Source organism: Mustela erminea, chromosome 9, assembly GCF_009829155.1.
Source record: "Mustela erminea isolate mMusErm1 chromosome 9, mMusErm1.Pri, whole genome shotgun sequence".
NCBI lineage: Eukaryota > Metazoa > Chordata > Mammalia > Carnivora > Mustelidae > Mustela > Mustela erminea.
In genome coordinates this window covers 66,783,558-66,810,693 of record NC_045622.1, presented here as the reverse complement: position 1 = coordinate 66,810,693, position 27,136 = coordinate 66,783,558, and the positions used below count along the sequence as shown (strand labels likewise).

General features: G+C 50.6%; 1 protein-coding gene across 11 annotated transcripts in view; it reads right to left on the bottom strand.

Moving 5' to 3' along the window:
- LOC116600015 (F-actin-monooxygenase MICAL2) overlaps positions 1–27,136 on the bottom strand; it is a 212,235-nt gene that overhangs the window by 166,984 nt on the left and 18,115 nt on the right. For all 11 annotated transcript variants that reach the window (XR_004289471.1, XM_032359953.1, XM_032359954.1 and 8 more), the window contains exon 2: positions 19,401–19,472. The gene's annotated coding sequence lies outside the window, so the exon portion shown is untranslated. The remainder of the gene's footprint in view (positions 1–19,400; positions 19,473–27,136) is intronic.

The window sequence follows — 27,136 nt, the reverse complement described above, 5'->3', positions numbered from 1 at the left end:
GGTCTCACGCACCAGGGAGGCAAATTATCTAACACATCTCAGCCTGTTTCCTCATCGGCAAAACAAGATGATCATGCTCGCTTCATAGGGCCAGAAGGAATAAACTCCCTCACAAATGTGACGTATTTAGCACCTGGCAGCAACCCGATAACCAGCAGTCATTACTATTCCTCCAACAACCCAAACGCCATCAAAGCACAAGGAAGGGACCAGCTGCCCAGGTCAAGGAATTATCTGGACTTTAAAAGTAGAAGCCACAGGGGCGCCTGGGTGGCTCGGTGGGTTGGGCCGCTGCCTTCGGCTCAGGTCATGATCCCAGGGTCCTAGGATCGAGCCCCGTATCGGGCTCTCTGCTCAGCCGGGAGCCTGCTTCCTTCTCTCTCTCTCTCTGCCTGCCTCTCTGCCTGCTTGTGATCTCTCTCTGTCAAATAAATTAATAAAATCTTAAAAAAAAAAAAGTAAAAGCCACAGAAGATGGCTTTCAACTCAGAAGATGTGACTTTAAATCCACTTCCTAGTTGTGTACCCTTGGACGACTCACTTAATTTCTAAGACTTCAGTTCCCTCAAATGTACACTGAGGAAGAAGGAGGTTTCAAGAACGAACAGAAAACATCCTTGGTATGAGGTAGTTCTACTAGTGAGCTAGAAAGGCTGACTTGGAAGGGCTCTGGGAGTCTGAATCTGCGCTCCAAGCCCCTTCTTCTGGAGACTAGAGTGGAATTCTTGTAGTGTGGATCCCTTTTCTCCTTCCCCAAAAGAAACTCAAGGATTACTTAAAGCAGAGGATCCTGGGTAGTGGCTCTTCTTGTTAAAATTTTCCTTGTCAACCACCACCCAGCTGTTGCTTTTTAGAGTTTGATACGAAATATAAATAAAACCACCCAGAAATATGAAAGGTTTCTGCATTTTCTGGGAAGAAACAAGACGTGATGCTTTAATTTCCAAGAATAGCCTTGAAGCAATTTGGTTTTTGCCAACTGGAGTCCCTTATTTGTGGTTCTGCCTGTGTGACTTTATGAGTCACGAAGCAACCCCCATTCCCTGCCCCAGGCTGCTATAAATTAAAAACCTCAGGGCCTCCAAACATGAGGAATGGGCTTGGTCCAGGGCATCTGAGAGACAAGTTCAAGATTGATACAGAACCCCTAAGCACTTCTCTCAAATGAGAGAAGGAACCTCCTAGCCAAAGAGCTTCCAGTGTGCTCACATTTAGGAACCCTCCTCATCTTCCCTGGACCTCTTCACCTGCCAAATGGCATCAAACAGGGTAACGAGGTGGTCGATAAATCAGAGTTCTATAAAAACTTGAGGGCCAGAGAGACACCAGGCAAAACCTTCTCCCAAAGCAGCAGTCTGGCCAAGAGAAAAGCTCAGCCCTCAACAACACCCTCAAAGTTCAAAGGCAAGGTATGCCTCAAGGTAAACAATCTAAAGATGAATCCCATAGGGTCAGAGGAGGGGTGTGGGCCAAACAGAAGAAGGGGACAAGGAGGTACAGACTTCCAGTTATGAAGTAAGTCACAAGGATGAAAAAGACAGCACAGGGAACAGATTCGGTAATACTGTAATAACCTTGTAAGGTCACAGTACCATGTACACTGGAAACCAATACATCATGACAACTTGTACTTCCATTAAAGAAGTAGATCCAATAAGAACTAGACAATCAAAACCAGACCGTCTTGCCACGGATATTGCCAAGCCCCCCATTCAAACATACCGTCTCCCAGGTATCCCGCCAATGAGCCCCCAGGCAGGGTCAGTTTCCTACACAGTGAAACAAGGCTGCTCACCCCTCCAAGCACTCCCAGGGTGGTCAAGAGAACTAGAAGGCCCAGCTCTGAGCTGCACACATAGAAGACCCTCAGTCATAGCAACTGGGACCCAACACCTGTGTGAGGCAAGAGACCAGCCATGGAAATGCCTCCCACATACACTGCATCTCCACAGAGCCCAGGACCACAGGTGATGCCTGCAGGCCTCATCTTCTCACTCTGGCCAGAGGAGGCCTGACTTTCCAACTACAAGGGCATACAGCAACCAACCTGAACCAAGAGGGCATCTCCAAGAGTTGGGAAGGGACTTCAAGGGCCCCCTTGTCCCTGTCATCTCCTTCCAGCCAGAGGTCCCCAGACTTCCCTTGCCCACCTCCCCACATGGAGAGCACACTGCCTCCTGGGGTCGCCTGCTTCATCCACCCTTGCCTCCTCTGAAAGGAGATTAATTTGCCTTAGTCACTCCCCAGGGAGATCAATCCTGTCTGTCCACAAGCTTCTTTCTGTTCCTGATTTTAACCCCAGAGATCACCCACAGGAAGTCAAAGCCCTTCCTTCCACACAGGCTGAACCCACACATGCCCTTTTCTAACACGTGCCATCTGGAGCCCTACTAGGAAAGGCCCAGGAAAATGCATCCAGGAGACACACTGGGAGAGCCCAAACAAGTTCCCAGCCTGCCACAAGGGACTAGATACTTCTCTCGGTCTACACTGCCCCAGGCAGGGAGCTCAGGTCCTGCCTTCTATGGGGTTCCCCCACTGATAGCCCAGGCCACTGGGGCTCCTGCCCTTTCAGCCCCAGCTCTCCCCTTACTCTTTCAACAGTGAGTTGACTCCATTAGTCTGGCTTAAAGAGACCTCCCACAGCCCCACATCCTCACCTCCATCCCCTTCTTCCTGGAATCCCAGCAGCAGATCCCTCCCTGCTCCAGTGAGCCACAGATTCCTGTATGCTGACCAGTCACGGTGCCAGGAAGAGGCCCACAGGACCAGAGACCCACGGCAGGCCAGAGTCTTCTACCAGCATTATCCTAAGGAGCCCTCACAACAAGTCTGTGGGGTGTGGTGGTCTTCTTTCCTCTGTTTCTGCTCTGCAACAAGGGCTTTGGTGGGGAAGGGGCAAGGAGTCATCCCAGAGTTTTCCCACCTTGCTTCTTTATAATGTAAGTATAAGTTAGCCGTATGTGCTTCCTGTTGTGTGTCTGTATATACATGTGCGTATACACGTATACATATATGTGTGCATATATGTGTGTGCACATGTGTGTGTTTATGCATGTGCATTGTGTGTGAATGTATATACATGTTTGTATGTGCATGTATAAAACCATGTGTGTAGGGGCACCTGGGTGGCTCAGTGGGTTAAGCTGCTGCCTTCAGCTCAGATCATGATCAGGGTCCTGGGATCGAGCCCCGCATCGGGCTCCTCGCTCAGCGGGGAGCCTGCTTCTCTCTCTGCCTCTGCCTGCCTCTCTGCCTGCTTGTGATCTCTGTCTCTCTCTCTCTGTCAAATAAATGAATTAAAAAAAAAAAAAAAAACTTAAAAAAAAAGTGTGTATATATGCGCGTGAGTACACACGTCCCTATTTTAAACATTTTTTAATAAGGATTTTTTTTTAAGATTTATTTATTTATGACAGAGAAAGATAGCAAGAGAGGGAACACAAGCACAGGGGGGCTGGAGAGGGAAAAGTAGGCTCCCCACTGACCAGAGAGCCTCATGTAGGGCTCTATCCCAGGACCCTGGGGTCATGCCCTGAGCCCAAGGCAGATGCTTAACAACTGAGCCACCCAGGGGTCCCTCAGTAAGGATTTCTAGCCAGCTCTCCACACCTCCTCTTGGACCACTAAGCTGCTGTTCAAGGACCTTCCAGGAGGAGCAAAGCCTCTGAGGCGGGCAGCGCTCCAGTCTGGCCATGGGGAGTCTGGGTCCGCCCCTTGCACCACCTCGGGAGGACACCAAAGGCAGTGCAGCTCAGCGGGGCGGTGTGCCAGGTCCTGTCCCAGACGCCCACGTCTGTGATCTCATTTACCCCTCTTTGTTTGACAGAAGAAAAGGCAGACTACAGAGTAACCTCCTCAGTAACCCACAGGCAGGACCTAGGGATGCTGTGATAGGGGCCCAGTTCCAGCTCACTTCAAAATCCACACTTAGTCTCCAACCGAGCAGCACCATGTAGGCGGAACTGGTATGGCCTGCCTTTGCCGAAGCCACTGGGCACAGCAAACGGGTCCAGTCCCGGGGTCTCTGAAGATCTTTCAGGCTCTGACTGTCTATGCATGTCAACAACAGGGCACGGTCTTGTAAGTCACAGTGCCACCAAATAATAAAGTATTAGGTGGTCCCTTAAGAATCATATTTAAAAAGACATTTAATCCATGGGGAAATGTTTGTACCCTAATGCAGAGTGAGGAGAGCAGAACACAATTTTAAATGCTCAATAGGATTCTGACTCCATAACGCAATATCTAAAGAGGAAAAACAAACCAAATATGAGCAGTGTGTGTGTGTGTGTGTGTGCGTGTGTGTGTCTGAGAGAGAGAGAGAGAGAGAGAGATGGTCTTTCAGATCATTTTTATTTTTAGCTTCATACTTCCTGCATATCCCAAATGTACCAGGGCTGTGTACAACTTGTATAAGGCCCTCCTGTACACACATCCCAAGTCTAGGAGTCTTTGGTCCCTGACTAGCCCAAGGGTCCCGACAGAATGAGCCAGGTTTCAGGAATCTTAGACCTTCCTCAGTCCAGCAAGCACCTCACTAGCAGCATCCTTTTTCTTCAGAAAAGAGAGAGCCCAAGCACCATGCTGACCTGATGAATAGGGTTTGCATTCCAGCAGATAAGTGAGGCCCCAAGGAGGAATTCTCCACAACACCCCACCCCTCCAGGCTCTGTTCTCTGGACCTCAGGCCTTTTTCCAAGAAGCCACACCTTTGCCCCCATTTCCTGCTGGGCCTGCAGGATGCCTTGCCCAGGAACCCACAAGGAAGAAATCTGCATACCTGGCTATCGGCCAAGAGGTCACAAAATTATACAGGTATCTCAACACACACACATTGGGTTCATCTTACCAACAAAAAATTAAGTCTATTCTGAGTGTGCCCCAGATGGTCCTGGTCACACGCTGGGTGCCCAGGAACACTGTGACCTCTCAATTTTGATTTCCAGGAGGCCCTCCTATCTCAGAACTTAATGGGGGTGCTGAGGATAAGAAAATGTAGAGACAGAAGATGGAAGGTAGATGCCAGGGGCTGGAGGAAGAGAGGAGTGGGAAGTTAGTGTTTGAGGGATAGCGACTTTGAACCTGAGAAGATGAAAAAGTTCTGCATGTGGACGGTGGTGAAGGCTGGACAACATCGCGAGCATACTTAATGCCACTGAGCAGCTCGACACTTAACAATGGTTAAAATGTTAAGTTTTATGCTATGTAGATTTTCCCACAAAAATAAAAAAGCATTAAAAAGACCATCATCACCACCTCATAGTAAGCTGTCCAAGGCCAGAGTACAGAATTTGTGGCCCAATTAATACTGAAGTTAATTTTCTAAAATACATTTGAATTAAAACATAATAAGCAAAATAAATCATTAGGCCAATGAAAGAATCTTGCTCAGTGAAATAATTTATAACCTTTTTTTTTTTTTTTTTTGTAAAGTCATCTAGGCTTTTCTCATTCTTCCTTCCAAATCTTCTTTGACTCCAAAAAGACTATGGAAGCTCAGTTCTGACAAGCTGTAATTTTATCTCTTGTTCTGCCCTCCCCAGGCAACCACCACCACTAGCCTCCACACACACATTCAACACCTGTGAAATTCCTTTCAACACCCAGCTCCCCAGTCTTGGCTCCCTGAGCCCACCACACGCTGCTGGGGGAAAATGCCCCTGCATTCTGACCATCCCAGGCAGCAGTACCAGCAGACCGCAGCTCTGTGAAAGCAGGGAACGTTCTTCCCTGCAGCGTACAGACTCCCTAAAAGCTCCCTGACAACAGGTCTAGGTCAGCTCAGATCTGTTGGGCATGCCATCACGCTCAAATGAGTGGAGGCAATGGCCATGCCATTAGATAAGCCTCCTGTCCCTCAAAGTCAGGGCTGGGCATATTTTTCATTGGCTAACATCAATTTCAGGGACCCTGGGCAAGGATCCTTTTGAAGAACCCTGCTGTAAGATAGAAAAGCTTCCCCATTTCAAAAAAGCATTAAGTCTGATGTATCGCACAGCATACTTGGTGTTCTTAAGCAGGGTAGGGAGCAAATCCTAACCCTACTAACTCCTAGACTTCTTTCCAGGCCCTTCTCCTCCAGACACTCTAGCTCCCTAACCCCAATTGGGTCAGATCCCGCCCACAGCATGCTGTACTTGCTTCAATTATAGCAGGCTCCTCTGTGAATTTTTTACTTCCCTACTCCCTATTCCTAGCACAAGACCCTCTGCATATGGTATGTGCTAAATGAATGAATGAGTATTCAATCCTTGAGAACATAGGAATTGTTGACCCTAAATGAGCATCTATGAAGTCTTGGGCAATGTGTTAAAAGCTTCATATGTATTAAAGAAGTTAATCATTATAACAAACTTATTGTTAGACATTGTTAGACACTATTGTTATTCCCATTTTTCCAAGAATTAGGAAAGTCAGCCAATGGCCCGAGGTCACATGGCCAGAAGTGGTGAAGCTGTAATGTGAAGCCCCATAGCCAGAATTCAGACCCCACATCCTTACCCACTACACCCATAGCATTCCCACTCAGAGTGGATGGATCCGAAAGGTATAGACGTGGTGCCCTGCACACCACAGCAGAGACGTGGTCTCTGGTCCAGGCCAGGCACTGCTCTTCTTCCATCAAATTCCAAAATGCTACGATCTGGAAAATGAGATCTTGATGCACCATGAGTGGCTAATCCGCCGGCAGAAACTCAGCAAGAAGCTAGCTAACTTTCCGGCTTTGGCGGATACGGCAGAGACAGGCTAGCTGATCGCTACACGCACTGCTCCTTCCTCCTGGGCCCTTCTCTGCAGCTGTGAGCACCCATGACCAGTTCTAGGTAATGGGCTGTGCCCACAAGTGATGTACACAACTTCTGGTGAGAACCTCCCGGTGGGCGGGGGCCCTCCGTGCTCATTTGCTTCTGCTGGAGCACAGCAGCTTTGGAAGCCACAAGGGGAAGACGGCCCAGCCATGAGAGGGGAGGAGCCGGATTCCCTGGGTGCCAAGCTACGGGAAAGCCCTCTGTGACCAGGAACATTTGGACTTTGCTTACGTGACACAGGAACTTCAAGGGCGGGACAAGTGACCGAGATTCCGGGGGGGTTTGCTGCTAGGCAGTTAGCATCCCCTTAAGTAATGCAGGAGGTAAACCACAGTGTGGTAGACACGGGGAATTGGGCCAGAATTGTGTCAGAAAGCTTTCCTTCCCAGTTACACTGTCGGTCACGTGGGAGTAAATACATGAGAGGGGTCTCTCACTATCACCATTATTGTGGGGAGTTAACTTCCAAAACAACCAGTTCTGCTGTTTTATAGCTCACTTTCCATCGGGACCTCAATATCCTGGACAAGTTGCTTGACGCTCAGAGCAAGCCTGCCCACCTCTCCATTCAAGCCTCCACCCCCACCCACCCCCCACACATCTATACCCTGTACTGAAAATCCACAGCCCTTCCCTAAGTGAGAATGGATCAGGACAGGAGAAGAGGACAGAGAAGCAAGTCATTTCCTTGGTTTCAATCACCACCCCCGCCTCCCGCAGCCCTAAGCTCCTGAGCCCCTGGGAGCTGATGCGGTGTGGTGGCAACTACATGGACTCTGGGCCACTGAACACTCCCTTGAACATAAACAAGCAAGTGTCTGTGAAATGTAGATGCGGTGCCTCACGACGCACACTCACGCATCTGCTAAGCATTATTCCCGCACCTGCCGGGGGGGTGGAGGGGTGACTCCCACCACCTCAAGCTGAAGGCAGCCAAAACCAAGCCAAAACAGAAACTGGTGCATTTTCACACAAATTGAAAAGATAGCTCCTTCCTTTTGATCTAACTTATGTTGGGATGGGAGAGCTAACAGCGTATTTTCCGCCAAGTCCTTGCCCAGCACATCCTTAAGGCCTCTCCCCAGATGAACCTTTATATCTGGAGGGCACTGCATCCCCTGATGTGGTGAAATCAGGTGGAACTGGGTGGAGCCCAGTAACTGGTCTGGAGACAGACGCCAATGCCAGGGAGGAGACAGAAATCATAGCAAAGTGAACACGAAACGGATTTCTCAACAATGCCCACTCACTCTGCACACAGCTCCTCAACCAGGAGCCTGGGACGACTACAGACCAGACCCGACCCTGAAGAGCTCACAGGCCAGCAATGTCTCACGGCATTTGCCTTCTGAAGGCCGAGGTTTTAAAGAGTTGTGCCAAGTTGACTACATTTGTCAAGCCCCCCAACATTTTTTTCATTGCCTGACACAAGTTCTGGGTTTTGTTGTTGTTGTCATGTGAATTTACCCACATAAAGTCAATCTTGAAAATGTGCACCAGCTCAGTCAAACTTAGGTCTGTATCGCTTCCACCGGAGAAAACGAACTGGAACTCTCCCTCCTTCCCTTACTAGGCTAGGTTGCCTGGCAATGTCCGTTCCCTCACTTCCGCCTCCCTTTCCGTCCACCACCAGTCTGGTTTCCACTCACGCACAGAGCCCAGTCCAAGCCTCATGCCCAAGGCTGCCACACCAATCGCATTATCGCATCTGGGACACTATCTTACCCACTGTCACTCCCATTTTCAGTCTTCCCACACTCATCTCTTTCTAAATGCCCCTGAGACTTTGCTGTGTCCCCAGGTTCTGATCTTTACCCTCCTCTCACCGCCAAGGACCTAGTCACTCCTATAGTTCAATCAATATCTACGTCCTTCCATGGCATCTGCCACACTCTGGCATAAACCAGCTGCAGTGACTCCTGTACGGAGACCTCCTGTGTGGTCAGCTTACCTCCCCTGTCCCTCCCCTGTACCCTCAAACTCAGTGAACAGCACCAGCTACATCCAGACTCTCAGGCCAAACCATTAGAGTCCCCCCTTCCCTGCCTCTCTCCCTCGCCTCCCAGGCGGTCCATCGCGCAGTCCTGCCTGCCCAGCAGCCCTGCCTGCCCAGCAGCCCCATCCACTAGCAACTGCCTTCCTCTCTGCTCGTACCTAAACCCTCAAAATCTCCTCATAAAGCCCTTCCTCCTCCTGGATCACCTCCCTCCAACCCACTAGCCAAATTCTCAAGCCGCCAATGAACACACCTTTACACCAAAAATACACGCTTGGTCAGGTTCTGTTCCTTTTTCAAATCCTTCAACAGCTCCCTGACAAGTCCAAATGCCCTAGAGGAGCAAAACAGAAACCACCTTCATGATTCCCCCCCTTGCCAGTCCCCAACTGCTTCCCCTTCCCTTGTACTCTTGACTTACTGAGCCACTGCCACTCCTGACAAACCGGACTCCTCCACGGCCCCCTGCCTGTGCCTCAGCTCCCGCTGTGCTGTCTAGCATGCCCACAGAGTCTGTTTCCTCGGTGAAGGCCCAGTGGGCTCAAGCACTTGAACATGGAAGCTCACACGGTACCAGGGGTCCCAGTTGGAACGCTGGAGTCAGGCAGACTTGTGACAAACAAGACCCACCACTGTCTAGGTGCATGAGCCTGGATGAGTTACTGAAGTTACTGAACCTCTTTGAACCTCAGTTCCCCCATCCATAAAATGGGGATAATAATAGTCCTGACCCCACTGGCCTCCATGAGGATGAAACACAATGATGGCTGGCTAGGCAGTCTTCTAGACGGCACTGTTGTTCTTTGAAGTCTTTTTTTTTTTTCCCCCAAAGATTTTATTTATTTATTTGACAGAGAGAGAGAGAGAGAGATCACAAGCAGGCAGAGAGGCAGGCAGAGAGAGAGGAGGAAGCAGGCCCCCCGCCGAGCAGAGAGCCCGACACGGGGCTCGATCCTAGGACCCTGACATCATGACCTGAGCCGAAGGCAGAGGCTTAACCCACTGAGCCATCCAGGCGCCCCTGTTCTTTGAAGTCTTTTTTTTTTTTTTAAGATTTTATTTATTTATTTATTTGACAGAGAGAGAGATCACAAGTAGGTGGAGAGTCAGGCAGAGAGAGAGAGAGAGAGAGAGAAGCAGGCTCCCGCTGAGCAAAGAGCCCGATGCGGGGCTCGATCCCAGGACACTGAGATCATGACCTGAGCCGAAGGCAGCGGCTTAATCCACTGAGCCACCCAGGCGCCCCTGTTCTTTGAAGTCTTACCTGGACTTTCCCTCAACCCCTTTACCACACCATACCCTGTGGAGGTTCCCATGATGGTTTCCGACGTCCTGCTGCACTTGATCCGCTCACAGGGCTGCCCGCCTGCTTGCACTGCAAGCTCTCCACCACACAGCCCACGGCCTGACCCTTGTGCCTCTGGCGGTGATAGATGCCCGACAGCCACCGCTGATGGGCAAAATCGTGACTACCGGTTGTCTCCTGGCCACCAAAACGACTGCAGGGGCCTCCAACCTAGCCTCTACTTCCCATCTTGCCACCACCCTCCTCTACCCTATTCCCAAAGCCCTCGAGGCTCCCTGCACACTTCTGTGTAAGTCCACACTCCCTTCATGGGCTCCCCAGGCCCTCCATGTGGACACACAGACAGGATGGAGTGACCGATGGCGTGATCAGTAGCCCACAGCAAAGCTCCAAGGAGTGGTACCGGGAGGAGCCAGAGTGTCCAGGCACCAAAGCTGCCCTGCCACTTACTGACCTTCCTTACCTGTGTGTTGTTTTCACCCCTGGAGTCCATGCCAGAGGCCACAAAACCTGTCTGCACCGCAGATTCACCAGGAAGGGTCCAAAAATACAGCTTCCTGGGCCCACTCCCAAAAGGGGCTTATATAGCCAGAGGGCTGAGGGGGAAGATGTTTTTAACTCTCCGGGGAATGCTGTGGCCCAAAGCCAGGTCTGGGAGTCACTAACCACATCCAGTTCCACTCGTTACATTTACTGAGAACCTGCATCATAGGTGAATAAGCTCTGTCCCCCAGCTTCCAAGAAATTGCCATCTGGGGGCGGGGTAGTGAGCAGGATGGGTGGGGGGCTAGACAAACAGTCACAACACAGGGATGCGGCACGGGCCAGACTATCTAGTACTTCATTTAGCCTTGCACCCAATATATTTTTTTGTGCATTGATCTTGTCTAGATGATTAATAAAAAAACTTAAGGAAAAAACCACTGTCTTTTGTTTTTTTGGTGTTTTCCCCTATTTTCCAGAGTACTCAGCTCATTCTAAGGACACAATTGGCATTCAATCAATATTAAAGATTCAAATAATTAGACTTTTTATATCATGCCCCTTTATCACTAATTCAGCCATCAACGAGTTGTCTATTTCTCTTTACCTTCCTAATGTCAGTGTCAGTGTGGGGTCTACTCCCAGGAAGCGGCTCGTACATGTTTGTCGAGTAAATGAATGTCTACCAGTACAAATCTGTTTTGGCAGGAACAGAACAGTTGATACTGTACCACCTTCAGAGTTAGCATTTAAAAGACTTCCAACATTTTTCATTTGAATGATAGACCTTTAATCTCAGGATCAATTTCCTGATATGTAATTAGACCACTTTGTTGTTTATACTGTCACGAACGTTATGAGCAACTTAATAGCTGCCCAGACCTCGGCAGCCAGCAGTGGGTGTGCCCAGGGCAGGGGAAGGGGCGATGCTTGCCCACTCCTTCCATGAGGCCGGCCCTCCTAGGAGTTGGTCCAGTCTCCTGTCTCCATACAGGGGCCTGTGAACTGCATTCAGCTTTTATGAGCAGGTATGCGCCCCTGCCTGGGCAGCTCAGCCCTGCCTGAGTCAGAAAGCCCCATGGGCTGTTCAAAGCCTACCCACATGTCAACATGCTCCAGAAGCCAGGGTCTATGATTTAAATGTGAGATCCCCTGTGCTGCGGAGAAGCTGCGTGATGAAACAGGGACACCCAGCAGGAGGTTCTCGTGTGAGATAGCCAGCCATGTGGGAGTAGGCAGGGCAAGCGGGAGTAGCCAGCAGAACGGACAGATTCTGCTTTCCCTGGGCCCAGCGTGGCCAGCGGTCTGTTGTTGTTATTGTGGTTTGTTTATCTATTTGTTTTAAGCCCTGAAAACCAGACGCATGTCTTGAGTGGGGAACATTCTGGATGTGGCTCAAAGATCATCTGGCCCTCCCACTAGGTCCAGTTTAGGGATGGGAGATCTGTAAATCCCTCTACACCAGGGACTGGAAGGAATTTTCCTGGAGTGCATGCACTCAGGGCAACTCAGTCTGAGACCTGTTCGCTTCCTTTTTCTTCTGCTGGAAAATCATAGACTCTACACACTGGCTATTTATTTGTTCCCGTCTTCCCCACAGACACTGATCCCCATGTGCCAGGCAAATGAACACTGCTGAAGAGTTCTCAGATGGGACCTTGGGGAAGTGAACAAGCCAGAAACAGAATGAAAAAGCTCTTGGAAACCGTGTCTGCCTTTCAGCGGGACCCACTGAGGGGGTTCTCTGTCCACGTCAAGTACACTGTTCTTGGGAGGCAATTCATGTGTTGAGCAGAAGACAGAGAGAAAGACAGTTTTGTCCACTTCCTCGCTGTGCAGAGAAACTGAGGTCTCCTGGGAACTCTTTTCCCAGAAACTGCATAAAATCAATGATGTTTCCAGACAGTAAATACAGAAAGGCCTCTCTGATAATACAGGGCAGACCCAGACCCTAAGAGACACTCAGCTGCTGAGCTGACCTCTGAGGACATTACTGGCTTGCCGAGTTGTCCTATACCATCGGTAGGAGGCTGGCGTGGAGGGCAACGTGCACCTGTGTGGGTGGGAGGCACAGCTCTGAGGACGTGGATGCCCCATGTTCCTGCTGACATGCAAAGGCCGTGTTCCTATGAGCTCAGAGATGCTGGGATAAGCACTCCTGGACCAGAGCCTACCCTGGCCACTCCCCATTCAGTGGTCAAAGTGTCCCTCACTGACCCACAGCCCAACAGACAACAGTGCAGGGGAGAGGGCTATAGGTGGGACCACTCTGGTGAATTTTCTCTGGAGGCTGTGGAGGTTTGGGAGATGGTGGCCCACCATCCCAACATAAGAAATCTGGGCTGGCTGAATGAAGATGCTGGTCTCCTCTCATGGTGTTTGGGCTTATGCTCTGAAAAACGCACTCACTGTTTTTTAAGCAGCAACCATCTGAAAGAATCTTCCCTTTTTCTTCATAAAAAGAAAGCAAAACCCAGGAGCTACAAAGGAGACTGTGAGGTGGGACTGAGAAGCCTTTGACTCCAAATTCCCTCACCTCCTCCCAGCAAAGGACAAGTCAGGCTCAAAGCTCTGTTTCCCAAATGGATTTCCTGGGGCAGAGCTCAGCAAGGATTCATCCATAAGGAGAGAGTCCAGGACTGCTAAAGAGTTCTCTCTCTCCACCATGACTCTTCCCTCTCTACAGAGCTGATATTTTTAAAGATTCTGGCTCTCTCTCATGGCAAGTCATCCACTTCCTGGATCGTTGTGCCTTGTAAATATCATCCTTAAAAACAGCTATATCTTTTCATTGGTCTTTATTTTTAAGTAGCCTTCTCACCCCACAGCCCAGCTCCTGCGGAATGACTGTGTGGCCCTGTCTGGAATGCAGAAAGCTCCCTGGAGAGACAGTCTGCCCATGAACTCACAAGGGTGTTTGTTATCAGCTTATTTGGCAAGAGGAATCAGAGACATGCTGAACATGAGCTGCCAGGGTGGTGGGTCCCACCGGAGGCCTTCGCCCCATCCATAGACATCTCTGCAGGCGCATGAGACATAAGATGTGGAAAATGGACGCATACCACCTGAAAACAAGCCCCATGCACGTTTCTGCAGGGAAAGGTACTTCAGATGCCTGGAGAATTCATATCAGGAGAATCTTTGCTGGTCCCTACGGATGTTTCTTTCAACAATGCTCACATAATTATCAAGTCTGGTGCCAAACCCCCTCCTCCTCCCCTAGCTTATCTCTCAACTAAATGTCTCACTGCTTTCACCCTCAGCTAAGAAGAAAACAGGCACGTAACTCTTCCTTATTCACAAGCACCAAATCGAGAGCTTTCATACCACCACATCTTTTTCCTTGGAAACCTTCTGCCTTTTTATCTGCCTAGCAATCTCCTATTCATCCTTCAGAACCCAACTCCTCCAGCACCTACTTGGTGCAGTGTTTCCAAAGTGAGGTTCTCTTTTCAGGGATTCCAGAGCATTTGATGTGTTTACGACAATGCCTAGAACAGTAGCTGTCACTTTGTACGCATCCACCTGGCTGCCAGCCCAAGACGCAAGCTCCCGGGAATAAAGGGATAAGGGCTTACTCACCCCTGCGTCTCCACAACCTAGCCCAGGAACTAGCTGTCAGAAGTCGCCTAGTAAATGTTTGATGCCCCAATCAGTGCCTGGCCCACTTAGCCCCAGCCCACCATTCTTGGTGTTGAGAGAGAGGCCATGTAAAGTGTGGAATGAGAAGAGACAATGGAGTCAGACACCCACCTCTGAGCCCTGGCCCCAGTGAGTTAATTCACCAGTATCTGCCTCAACTTTCTTCTCTACAAAATCACAAATAATGACACCTCTCCACGGGCTGCTGTGAGGGACTGACAAGGTCGTAGGTATCACCTAGTGCCTGCTCATTTCCTAGAGCTCAGTAAGAAAAGCGAAGCCAAATGGAGTCCTATTTTAAAAAAATAATAAAAAAAAAGTTAATGGCTCCCGTCATGTGCCATTAAGACCGGGATAATGTGGCCACCTCCCACCCAAAGTGGTCTCTCTTGGAGTAAGAGACAGTGCAGGCTGTATTCAACCCACACTCTGAGCTTGGGATTCTCAGAACGAGGCCTGCTTAGCAACAAAGGTGATTTTTATCTGAATGACAGACCCACAAGAGGCCACTCTTATTGAGGCTAGGAGATCAGAGCCTTCGTTTCCTGTCTTTGGTTAACCTTTCACCCCAAGACACACCATAAGACAGAGGAACTCCATCCCAGCCATGGTAAGTCACTAAGCGCAAGCCCAATGGCCTGTACATGAGAAGAAGCCTCCTCTTCTCCATGTGGCTGCACCCGGGTTTTATTAGGTCCCAATAAACAATGAAGTGGCAGCAGTGGGGCCCTGCTAACATGTGAGGCAGTCATGCTCAGGGTCAAAGGGAAACGTGGGAAGTGTGGTAGCTGGACCCACATGAGGATGCAACATGGCGCTGGGGGAGAAGCCACTTCAGGGGGTGTTTTGGGCTCCCTCGGGGGGGAATCGGGAGACCTAGCTTTCACCTGAGTTCTACCCCTACCCTGCTCCAAGGGTCTTGTTAAGTCAGGTCTCTGGTTTCTTTACCCATAAAATCAAAGAACTGGATTGGATCATCTATAGATTCTTCCCAGTCTTGATACCTTAGGATCATTGATCTTAGAGGCAGACCCACCTTTCTCAGCCCTTCCTCTTTCTGTGTTATTTGTGTGAGACCTCTCATCTCTCGTAGCTCCCACCAAGCAGACTTCTACCAACACTATGACTTTTATTGCTCCAGAGCGTCTGGTCACTCCTGAGCACAGAGCCTGGCTGGGCAAGAAGAGGAGAGACTTGGGACCATATTCCTCAGAACACACCCACTCTCTCTGGTCAAACAACGCAACAACTCAACTCCAGAAAACTTGTAGCACTGAGAGCTTGGCTATGCCAACAACCTCTGGTCATCTGGGTTGGCTTTTTCTCTCTCAAAGCTTTTCCTCACTCCCCTCCAATCCCACCCACACCCCCTAGGTTCCCAACTCTCTACCAAAACGTTAGACTGTCCCCATGCTGCTTGGCAAGAGACTAGAGCTATAACAGGCAGTTCTTCTCTCTCCTCTGGCATGTCCCAGGGTTGGGTAGGGGAGAGAGAGGTGGTGAGGCTGCATGGGCCAGGAGAAAAGTGCCTACAGAAGCAAGCTCCAGCTACATGAGGAGGAGGTGACCCGGAGAAGGCAGTGCGGATCGCCAGGACAGACAGAAAGCACTGAAAAGTCACAGAATTTTAGGAAGCTCCTTGAAATGCTACCTAGCCCTCTATACCTCCCCTATTTCCTCAATGAGAAATCAGAGGGCAGGTGAAGTTCGGTGAGGGGCCCAAGGCCACGCAACTACTGTTGTTGACAATCAATACCAGAATATGGGTCTTTGGTCTCAACCCATTCTTCTCTCCACTCTACCCCGTTGACCTCAAGACCTAGTTAGGTTACTCTAATGAGGCCAGCTGGATCCCCTACAGACTCTAAGAAACATGACCCAAGTGCCACTTAGGGGAAGAGCAGGCCCGGAAGATACTTTGATAACTGTCTCCTGACCCCATGCGTTCCTTCCCCAGCTGACATGTCTGATTGTTCTTTCTCCAACCTTCCCCGCAAAATCTTGAGTTCAGAGGTCAGTGAGAAGGGAGGGGTGGGCCTTCCTGTCCCTATAGAACTCTGAATATCTAAGATAACCACAAGGATCTCTCTTCCTTGGTCTAAAGGAGGTTGATGGAAAAAAGTAGCAGACTGAACTAACTCACTGGAGGCCTGACCTTATCAGGCCAAGAATAGTCATTATGAGCAATTAGATGGGTCATCTGAATGTTTTTGACACCAAACAGTAGGATTTGCCCCTGTCCAGAACCTTTCAAAGACTAATGATCACATCAACATCAGGAGAGGGACGCTCAGGGTAAAAGATTCAAGGAATTAATTATTCAGCGCCCATGACCCAGTTCCCGGAGGTGAGGCTAGGTGAGAAGAGAACTTACCAGCTCCTTATCGTGGCAAGAAATGCAAATACTTCACAGAGTAGTGTTCCTTTTGCTGCCAAAGAGGATCCATTTATGGTTAAGAGTGCCTCCCACCCATCCCCCGCCCTCCCCAAAGAGCCAAAGTTCACTCATTCAACAAATATTTATTGAGCTCCTCTTAAGTCCTAGGCCCTCCAAGGATTTACATATGGCTGGGGCTTTGCAGAGTCTAAAGATCATGGGATTTATAAATAGGAGGCCTGGGCTGTGTCCCAGCTCAGCCCTTAGGCAGCTATACTACCAGGCACAAGGTAAAAATTTAAGTTAATTTTCTCATCTGTGAAATGGGAAGGAATCCACCTGCTTATTATAAAGTTGAAATGATCTTTATAAAATGTAAACTGCAATGTAAACCCAAGGCATAAACAACAAAAGACACAACAGTGCCTGTTTCTCCTGCCCTCGAGAAGTTTATAACCTGGATATCTTTGGAAAATCACCCAAGGTACATATTTGGCAAACACCACATTCCCTATAATTTGAGCAAAGGTTATGTTTCAACTTGCCAGTAGAGATGGGGCCTGTGGTCAGTCCCAGCCTTCTGTCTGGAAGCCCCAGAAGTGGCAAAAAGGGCAGAGTAAAACAGAGTACCCAGGACCTGCCTGGCCCTGTATCATGCCTGGGTGAGTGAAAGACCCAGCAAAGCCTTATGACTGAGACACATGAAAAGACCAACTGGAACTCTGGTCAATCAGAAACAAAACAAAGTTCCACACGAGCGCAACAGGAGTGAGCCAGCACACACATCCCTCCCCATATGCATTTAGACAAATGCCTGACCCTCCTCTATGGACATATTCTGTATTCTGCATTTCTCCAGGAACAAGGAAGGATTCTCAGGCCAGCAGATCGGCTGATCAGGACCTCTTTGCCTACACAGAATCAGAATTCATGCAGTAGCTTTTCCCCAGGTCCAGCCAACCCCTTCGTAGCCTGCTGTTCAGGATCTCACCTCCTATAGATCCTCAGTGCCCACCAGGCCAGCCTCTAAATGCAAGACCTGATTGCCTGCTGCTCCTCCTTGGGGATCTCCACCCTGCTCCGGCCCTGGGTTGGGCACTGATGCTCTCCCCTTCCCTCCCCTTCTCCACTATCCCCTCTACCAGGACCAGCCCTGGTCTCACAACTCCGGGAAAGCTCCTACAGGCAAGGCTGGTTCTATTCATGTCTATGATCCCTCTGACTCAGGGCATTCTGTTAAGTCCTTCACCATCCTGTAAACGCAGAATGATGGCCCCCAAATGTTCTCTGATGTCTATATAAAGAAGGGAGGCAGAGGAAGAAAGAGGGGAAAAGGAAGGATGCTAGACAGGAGGTCCAGGGCCCACATCCAATTCGCCATTTGGCACCAATTAGGTAGGTAACCTTGAGAAAGTATCTTCAGGCCAGCCTCAGTTTCCCTGTCTAGTAATAAGGGGTTTGTGCTAAATAGTCTCTTGGGTTCTCTCTAATTATAAACCTCGGTATCACAGAAACCGGACTAGCCCGGCCATAGGAGACATGTGTCCGGGTCCTTAGGAGCTGCCGCTGGGGCTGAGTTAGCTGACTGCCCAGATCTCAGTCTCCATGGTCTATAAAAGAAGTAAGGATAATAGGACCACCCTTCCCGGGGAGTGGGGTCCCCATCAGACATGGCCATAGAGCTTCAGGAGCCACAAAGCCCTGGAGAAATCTTGGGGTTTGAATTTCCTCAGTCAACAAAGAGCTGCTGACCCCTGCCATATGCCTCATACTGTGCTTCCAGCATGGTGCCGCCTCATACAGGAAGGCTGGACGATGGATCCATGCCCCCAATGTTCCCACAGCTAGGGACTGAGACAAACAAGCAGACAAACCTTTACTCAGCCAGTCAGTCATGTAGCTGGCATCCGAACAAAGCAGCTATGGGAGTACAGAGGAGAAGGAGGGGCCAACTCTGCCTGCAGAAGGGAAAGAAGCTTCTAGAAGGAATGGCATGTCCCCAGTGTGGATATCTGTTCCAGGAGTTGTGGGACCCAAGCCAGGGTCAATGAGAGAGAGGCAGAAAAATGAGGCTACAAAGTAAGGCTGAGATATAATAGGAGGGGGCTCTGAAGGCCACCAGGGGAGTGATAGTCAGCCAATCTTCCAGAAAGGTCTGGCAGCACATTAGAGGACGGAGCAGGGGAATAGAGTGGAGCTGGGGAGAGTGGTGGAGGCTCCCACAAGAGTTCGTGAGGGCAACTATGCCAACAAGTCATTATCCATCACTGTCCATACCTGGCTGCCCTACCTACACCTCTGGGGACTTGCTGAATCTACAGACAGAGCTGAACAGTTCTGCTCTCCTCCTAGGGGAACCCAAGCAGAGGAAGAGGCCATAATCACATTTGCAAATCTTGGACGCACGCTGCAGTGCTCTGCAGTCACTACCTCCAGAAGCTGCCTGGCTAGATTCTTGCCTGGGCCCACACCTGGGCCAGCCAGAGACAGAAACACCATCAGGTCTGGGACTGGAGTTGGAACAGTCTTACTAAGGGGACAAAGGCAGAAAGCCCGCCCACCTGAAGGCCACTGACATAGGTCCCAGACATACCTCAGATTCAACCCCTGCCTCCCTCCCTCCTCTGACAGCACGGAGAGGCAAGGGAGGCCTTCACCAACCAGTGTCTCTCCAAACCGGGTCACATTCACTTGGGCTTAAAGAAAGAGCACAAGCACCCCTACACTTTCCAAAGCCTGAAGCCTACTCCTCAAGCACAACTCAGCATCATGAAAGAGACTTACTTGATTCGTAGGCATCACAGCAACTAAAATCATCTCCTCCTGGGACAAGCCAAGCACAGGTTGCCACGTTCCCTTAAAGACAAGATCCAGGCAATTAATGTCAGTTACATTATCTTACATTACAGCCTCCTATCTTCTCCCAGCCACAAGGTCCCACAGGCTGGGGACTTTACCCCGTAGCAACCCTACTCAACAAGAGGAAAATGCACAGGGAATTTCTCTCTGTGCTCCAAGTTTTGCATGTGAAGACAGGAACTGCTAGGTGGTTAAACAAATCCCACTGTGTCTGCTATATGGGCCTCCTAGGGTTTATCACATCGCTAGGCAAAGGTTTACAGAGAAAGTCAGAGGGGTCTGGGAAAGATTACTTCAGTAGCTCCTTTAGTAGAAACAGAGAGTGCCAGAATTTCTAAGGTGAAGACATGTTGAAAGTAAGTCAAGCTGAAGTAAAAACTTGGTAGTAGTCACCAATGTGAAGCCTGCCATATTTCCCAAGGTGGAAAGGGTCCAAAGCACTAAATAAATTAGGAAGTTCTAGAAGCAGACCATCTGGTCATGGCAGAGTTTCCTAAACAAACTACTATCTTGGCTTTCCTTGACCACCCGGATGGTTTGGTCATATCCTCCCGCTTCTCCAGAAAAATGCCCCCGCACCTGTTTGGAAATGGAGCCCAGTGTTCTAAAGCACTTCTAAGAATTTACTTTCACAACTCCACATTTCTGAGAGGTGGCCTTAAGAGGACAAAAGTCAACACAGAGGAGAAATCAGAGATGTCCAAGAGGTAACACACATATTCCACTGACAGAGACATACTTTGCTCCACAGGGCGGTGGGCTGACTTGCCCACATGGTCACACTTGTATTTTCTCTGTACACCAGGTTCTGTGTGTAGAGCCTGGGACTTGAACTCACCTTCAGAATTCTCAGTCTACAAATGTGAGAGCAGCTACTATCTACTGAGCACTGGCTGAGCACGGAACACACACTGGTAGACCAGATTCTGTTCCAGTGGCTCCTCACAGACTGGAAGAGAGGCCTAGAGAGCAGAAGACCCCGGCCCCAGCTCCATGACACAGCAGGATTCAAGCCCAGGGCTGGTTGACCTAGTGCTCACCGGCTTCCCAACCACATCAAGGAGTGAGGGGTCCCAGCACAGCCCACAAGCAGCCTGGTAAGCTCCCAAGGCAGCCACTTGGGGAGAAGTTCCAATCACCACCATCATGATCATCATTGTCAAGCCACACCTCTCAGGCCAGTGGCAGTGGACAAACAGGCTGGCCTGCCTCACCCACATTCTATCAGCCTGAGCTGTAGGCTCAGAGAGGTTGGAGGACTCCACTTCTCTGCCCCACTGCTTCTCAAAAGAGACACACAGCACTCTCTGCGCAGTGGGATGTCGGTGGGCATTCCTGGACCGGTCTGTAAGGGCTGACCATTGGTCAAATTCCCATAGAGGCCTGGCCACATTGGAATCCAGCCATAGCAAGAACCAACTCAATTACTCTGTCTGACCAACAGCTAAACATACTTCAGACTCCCCTTAACTCCACTAAACCAGAAGGTCCTAGGTCCCAGCACCTCCCTTCCCCTTGAGGGGTCTCTGTTTCCTTATCTATAAAATGAGAAGCTTGACTTAATTAGTGATTTCCTCACCAAAGACCCCCTTCTAGCTCCTCCCCTCCAACGGCTCAGACTTTAAGAGACACCTACAAAGCTCATCAGAAGTTAAAAGGAAGAATTAAAAGGATTAAGCTGAGCCCAGGCACTACAGGGGGTTAGCTCAGAGGATACTCCCAGCAACCTGGGGAGACAGGTGGTACAGTCAGTGATGGGGGAAGGGGGAGATGCAGGGGGACTGAGGTATGGCCAGGTAAGTGCCTCACTTGGCCACAGCACCTGGGACTCACAGCAGAGCTGGCCTTAGGCCACGCCCGTGTGTGTGCTCCTTGACACAATGTTTCCCTTTGTAACAAGAGGAGGAAACAATGTCTCGACTCAGACTTGCCATCTTGCCAGTCCCAAGCAAAGAAGCACCAAGTCTCCAGGTCCCTGTGCACCTGACTTGGGTGGTTCAGGAGAGATTTCCTGTGTGGTTAAGTCGCTTCGGGGACTCGAGGAACATGAGAGTACCTCAGGGAAACTTTCTCTCCGCTGCGCTCTTGGTTGAGCTCCTTCACGGAGGGACCCCGAGCCCTTGGAACAGGGCCTGGCACACACCAGCTGCTCAGTCAGCATTTGCTGAATGAAGGCCTGAAGAACTCCAGAGGTGAGATGCACTCAGGCTCATTCAAGAACCTTTTGGTGTAAGTTAGGGTGAGACACCCTAGGAGTGGCTTGGAACCACAAAGCTGGCCCCTGAGCAGCCAAAGTCTCCAGCCCACATGCCCCAAACCCCCAGACAGAGAAGGAAGGCTCTGAGGCTGACCCAGGGATCAGGTGAGCAGCTGCTAGAACAAGAGAAGCATCTGAGCATAAAGGCCACCCATCGAGATGGCCATGGGCTCAGGCCCCAGAATCAGGCAAACCTGGCTTCCCACCTCAGCTCTGCCACTTGAAATTAGTCAGATGGCCCTGGGCGAGTCCCATAATTTCTGTGAGCTTCCGTTTCTTACGTAAAAATGAGACTAATGTTGGTACCTACTCCGCAGGTTTATTGTTCTGAAGAGGAAGGGAGAGAATGTGGTTCAGGATGCAGCCCGTGCACACAGCCCACGCTCATGGAGAGGACATGGGTCGTGATTGTCTGCACTAGAGTGGACGATAAAGAGCACACTCGGAATCCCCTCTTGGGTGTGAGCCCAGCTCTCCTACTAGCTCACTGTGTGACCTTGGACAGGTTGCTCCACTTCTTTGTGCCTCAGCTCCCCAGTATAGAACACAGGATTGATTGCAAAGACTAAATGAGTTATGTAGGTAAAGACCTTAGAATAATGCCTGGCACAAAATAAGCACTCCAGACCAGGGAGTTAGTATCATTCTTAATTATTAATATCACAAGCATCCTTCTCCCTTTGTTCCAAAACAGAGTCCACCCTACCTCCCACTCCTCAACCAAAAAGGTAGGTATGGGACTCAGGATAGGTTCATTCTGAGTATCTTCCCTCCTTGGCCACGACCTTGGTACAAAGGGTATGATGCACCTGTTCTCAGTTGTGCCAGGTTCTAATCTAAAAGCCTGGAGAAGGCCTGGTCCTTTTGGAATGGGTGGAGAGTTGTGTGGTGGAGCTGCCCGAGGCCATGGGACACTGAGCAGGGGATGCCAGAGCTCACCTGTTCTTTTCCTGGTGCTGGATTCTGTAGCATTTCCTTTGAGTCTGAGTCTCCCCTAGAACCTTCCAAGGCATCCCATTTTTGCTTAAGCTCATTCAAGTTGGGTTCCTGTCACTTGAAACCAAAGGAGTCTCAACTAACAATAGCACTCAGCAACTGGCCGCTTCATTAGTAAATCCCACCCGGGGAAGAAAAGCCAGCTGTACATGCTCAGTGAGCCCCAGCCAGCCAGGGAAAAGTGAGTGTGGTCAGCAAGGGGTCTCTGCAAAGAAAAGCAATGGGAGGCTGCTACAAGCCCCTGCCCCATGCCCTTCCCGGGAGAAAAAGATGCTGCAACTAAAAATGGAAATCGCCCCGTACTGAGACCCCTGGCTGGGAACCCAGCCTCTGACATGGGTCCCTCTCACCCTGCCATGAGAGGTCTGAAAGAGGAAGAAGAGAAAGGGAAGCAGATCTGCATGGACTTCACAGTGGTGTGGAAAAAAACTCCAGGCAGTTGCTTGGGACAACTCTTTTCAGAGGAGGAAGGAAAGTGCTTCAGAAAAGGGAAACCACCTTGTCTGGGCCCTTAAATTCAAGACAATTTCCCTGGTGCAAACACCTTGAACTTGCAGCACAGTCCTAGGAGCTGGATGCTCATCCAACCCATTTTCCAGTGGAGGATACTGAGGCTCAGAGAGTGTCATGTCTAAATCATCAAGGTCATGCTTCTAGTGCCCGATGCCCAGTCGACCCACCAGGGATGGTGCCATGGATGCCAGCACGCTCGGGTCCTGAGCCTGAGGCCTCCTCATCACCCAGGCCTGTGCCAGACACCTGGGGGAGATGGTCACATGCTGCTCCCTCTCACTTACAACCTGCCCTCCAGCCCCACCCAGAGACAGCTTCCCAGAGGAAGGGGCTGCCTTCGGGTGCTGACAGCACAGGGAGCATCATGGTATCTGGAGGCAGTCCCTGGGCACGTTTCCTTCATCAGTGACTTTAATCCCCAAGAACCGCGGTATGATGTATGGGCATGGCCCATATCCATGGGTTTTAACCAGAATATGCCTGTCAGAGCCCACACAGAGTTTCCCAGGATTTGATTTTCTTTTTTTTAATTCTCAGTCACCTTTCCCAAGAGGTCTGACTTGACAGGTGCAACTACAGCGCAGGACACAGTACCGTGCTCAACAGGGTCTCATCTTCCCACCACCTTCCGGCCACACTAAAGCCAGTCTACTCCTGTACCCCCAGGCCCTCCCATAGCTTCCTCTCAAGTCCTTCCAGGAAAAGAAGCTCTAGCTTCAGGTATGTCTTAAAGAGTTCCAGAGAAATAGCAATAAGAAAAAACCAAAACCCTCTCCTGGGAGTAAAATCACACTGATTGCCTCCCCATGTCCCGCAGCATTAGCCAGGGGGCAGACACACACCTCCACACACGGGGTCCCTGCACCTGAGTCTGCGCATAAGCAGAGGGAGGCTGATGCAGACGTGAACTTTGGCTGGTACAGACGGCCTCAGCTGCCACAGGAGGGGTAGGGACGACACTCAGGTCAAGCAGAGCAGCCCTGGCAGGCCACGGGCTGTCCCCGTGGGGGTGCGGGAGGTTTGCTAAGCCCTTCCGAAGAGGCCTCCCCCACGGACCCACGCAGACACCTACGTCACAGTGCCACATGGTGCCCGAGACCCTGCCAGCTGGTGGCCTGCTTCCTCTTTGTTTTGGAGGAGCCCTGTTAGGGCAGTGGCTATCCCAGTCACGGGGGACTATCCAGACAGGTATTTCCCTTACTCTTCTTTTTCTTTTCATAGTGATGCTATTTAAATAGCTCTGGGATTTAAAAAGAAGTAAATCAAAAGGAACAGGCTGACTTTCCCTCAGGGCATGACCTGGTCGCACTGCTGGGGCTAGGAGTGATTGGCCGCAGGACCCAGCACGGCCTGGTGTTGGGGTGGCACACAGTCTACCTGGGGACCCCATGACCAAGCTGGATCAGCTGGAAATCAGAAAAGGGATGGAAAGCTCTCCGGGAAGTCCCATTTCCTACCCCTCCCCGCCTGGTTCCCTTGAAAACAGCCAGGAAAAAAATCACTCCGTGAGAATACGCTGAGTGTTCTGGCAAAAACTATGAAGAGCACCCCATAGCAAGGGAAGCAGGGGGACACTGGAAGCCAAGGCAGTAGAAGGAAGAACGCTGTGGCCAGGCCTGCCAGCACCTGGCCTCGAGGCCAGCCTCACCCCCGCCATGGCCTGCTCAGGCAGGCATGGCATTTTGGCGCTGAGGCTCAATTGCTCCCCTCTGGGGGACAAGGTCTACCTTTTAAAGCTAGGGTGTGGATTAAATACAGCAGTGCCTGTCAAAGGCTGGTAACGGCTGCCATGGGAGAGCCACTGACAAGAGCCAGGAATGGCAAGCTGGCTAAGTGCCTTGCGAGGTTTACTTCAGCAGAAGCTTACAACTTCCCTGGGAGGTAGGTACCACATCCTTAAGTTCAGAATAGGAAACAGAGACTCAAAAATGAAAGCACCTGCCCAAAGTCACCCAGCTCACAGGAATCACAGCTAGAACACACACCCAGGCCAGCCAGACTCCAAAGTCCTGGCCTCTGCTCTGTTGCCTGCCGTAGGGTAGGTGCTCAAAACACAATATATAACATGTAGATGCCGAGCTGGGGGCTGCTGACTCTCCACCCAGGAGGTGCATTGGAGAAAGGAGGGGGAGTTTGGGCCAAGAGGGTTTACGAAGATTTTCTAGAGTAGACAGGGCTGAATCCAGGCACTGGAGATGGAGAGAGGCAAAGAGGATGAAGCAAAGCCCTGCAGACCAGAAACACAGAAGCAAGGAGCAGGAGGCAGAGATGGCCAGGCAGGCGGCAGAGAGCGGCCGCGCAGGGGGAGGAGAGGAAGCGGGGTTGGCATGAGGGCAGGATGGGCCACCCTAGCTATTGCCTTGGGGGCTCGTCCACCTAGGAGCTTTCTCACCCACACCCCAGCGACACTCCTGTGTCTGCTCCTTTGGTCACGTGACAGTCCTGGAGGGAGACAAGAATCACAACCATAACAGCTCAATAACCCCTCTGTCCGCACAGCAGGCCCAGCACCCAGCACAAGAAGCAGCTCCTTGCCCTCGCTGCCGTGCCCACTGGCCAAGCCCCAACTCTAGCTCCGGGACGCCAGGAATCTGAACATGGCCACGTGCATGGAAGTATCAGCACTGCCACCCAGACTTCAAGGTTCCCCGGAGAAAGAAGAGCTCTAGGATGTGGTCTTCTTAGGGCTGGCTCCCTATCTCCCTGGACATCTCTTCCCCACCCCTGCTGGGACACTATTGGTATTTCCTCAATAATGCTTGCTAAGCTGAACTAAACAGAAGATTCCTCTGCTTAAGCGACAGCTCTGGAGTTTGAGAAGTCTGGATTCAAGTCTGTGCTGGAGCCCTGAGCTTAGTCCCGCTTTTGCGTGAAGGATCACTTGCCTCTTTCGCCCCTAGGAAGGAAGTGCCTCCCACCACCAGCAGTCACTACTCTGGCACCCCCCAGGAGCCACCCTGCACCCTGGACAGGGTTCTGGGCACCCAAACTAGCACCTGCTCCTCCACCTAGGAGAAGCATGGGTGCCAGCCTCCTCCTCCTCCTCCTCCAATAGCAAGTACCCCCAAGGAGGATCTGTGCTCAGGCTTGGCTCTGGCTTTAAATGCTTAAAGCTATAGGGCCATACTCACTGTCTCCACTTCCCAAGCACAGAGCACAGAGCCCCAGCCCAGGCCTCAGACCCACGGAGAAGGGAAATGTGAGTGGAATGGAGGTGATTTGAGCAAGTGTCATCCCTGGCCTAGCTGTGCTTTTTTGGAACTAACAGGACATGGAGGGGATGGGAGGGAAGAAAGCAGAACTGTAGAAATGTCTGTTGGTCCCATGGTCTCCCACCAGCCCTCCTGGGGCAGAGAAGGGCACAGGGGAAAGGACAGAGAGGCTCCGTGGATCTGAGCCTCTAGACCCACGCTTCCTGGGACAGGCAGGAGACCACACATTCTGTTACCTTCTGCCTGTGGGTCTATGGACAGATTACTAAACTCCGTGGAGGCTGGGTCTCCTTACCTATTAAATGGGGATAAGAACCAATGACCACAGGCGACAGCTGTAAACACTGAGTAAAACATGAATGTGAATGTGCCTGGCTAACTGTAAAGCACCCTTAGAAACATCAGACATTTTCCATAGTCCTGGGCGGGGGGAATGTGCAGGTTAGACTACGCAGCTGCTAGTGAAGTGGAAAACTAGGAACCCATTCCATTTGGCAAACTTCTTTCCACATCTTCTAGGACAAGGCACTTGTCTCCAGGGGTTTCAAAACAAACAAACAAATAAACACTGAGACCTATTCCCTGGTCTCAAGCACTCACAGTGTGATGAAGAGTTGTGCCCACATTTACATAAGGCAAAACAAAATGCTACCGGAGGGCCCACGCAGAGAGGGTGGGACATT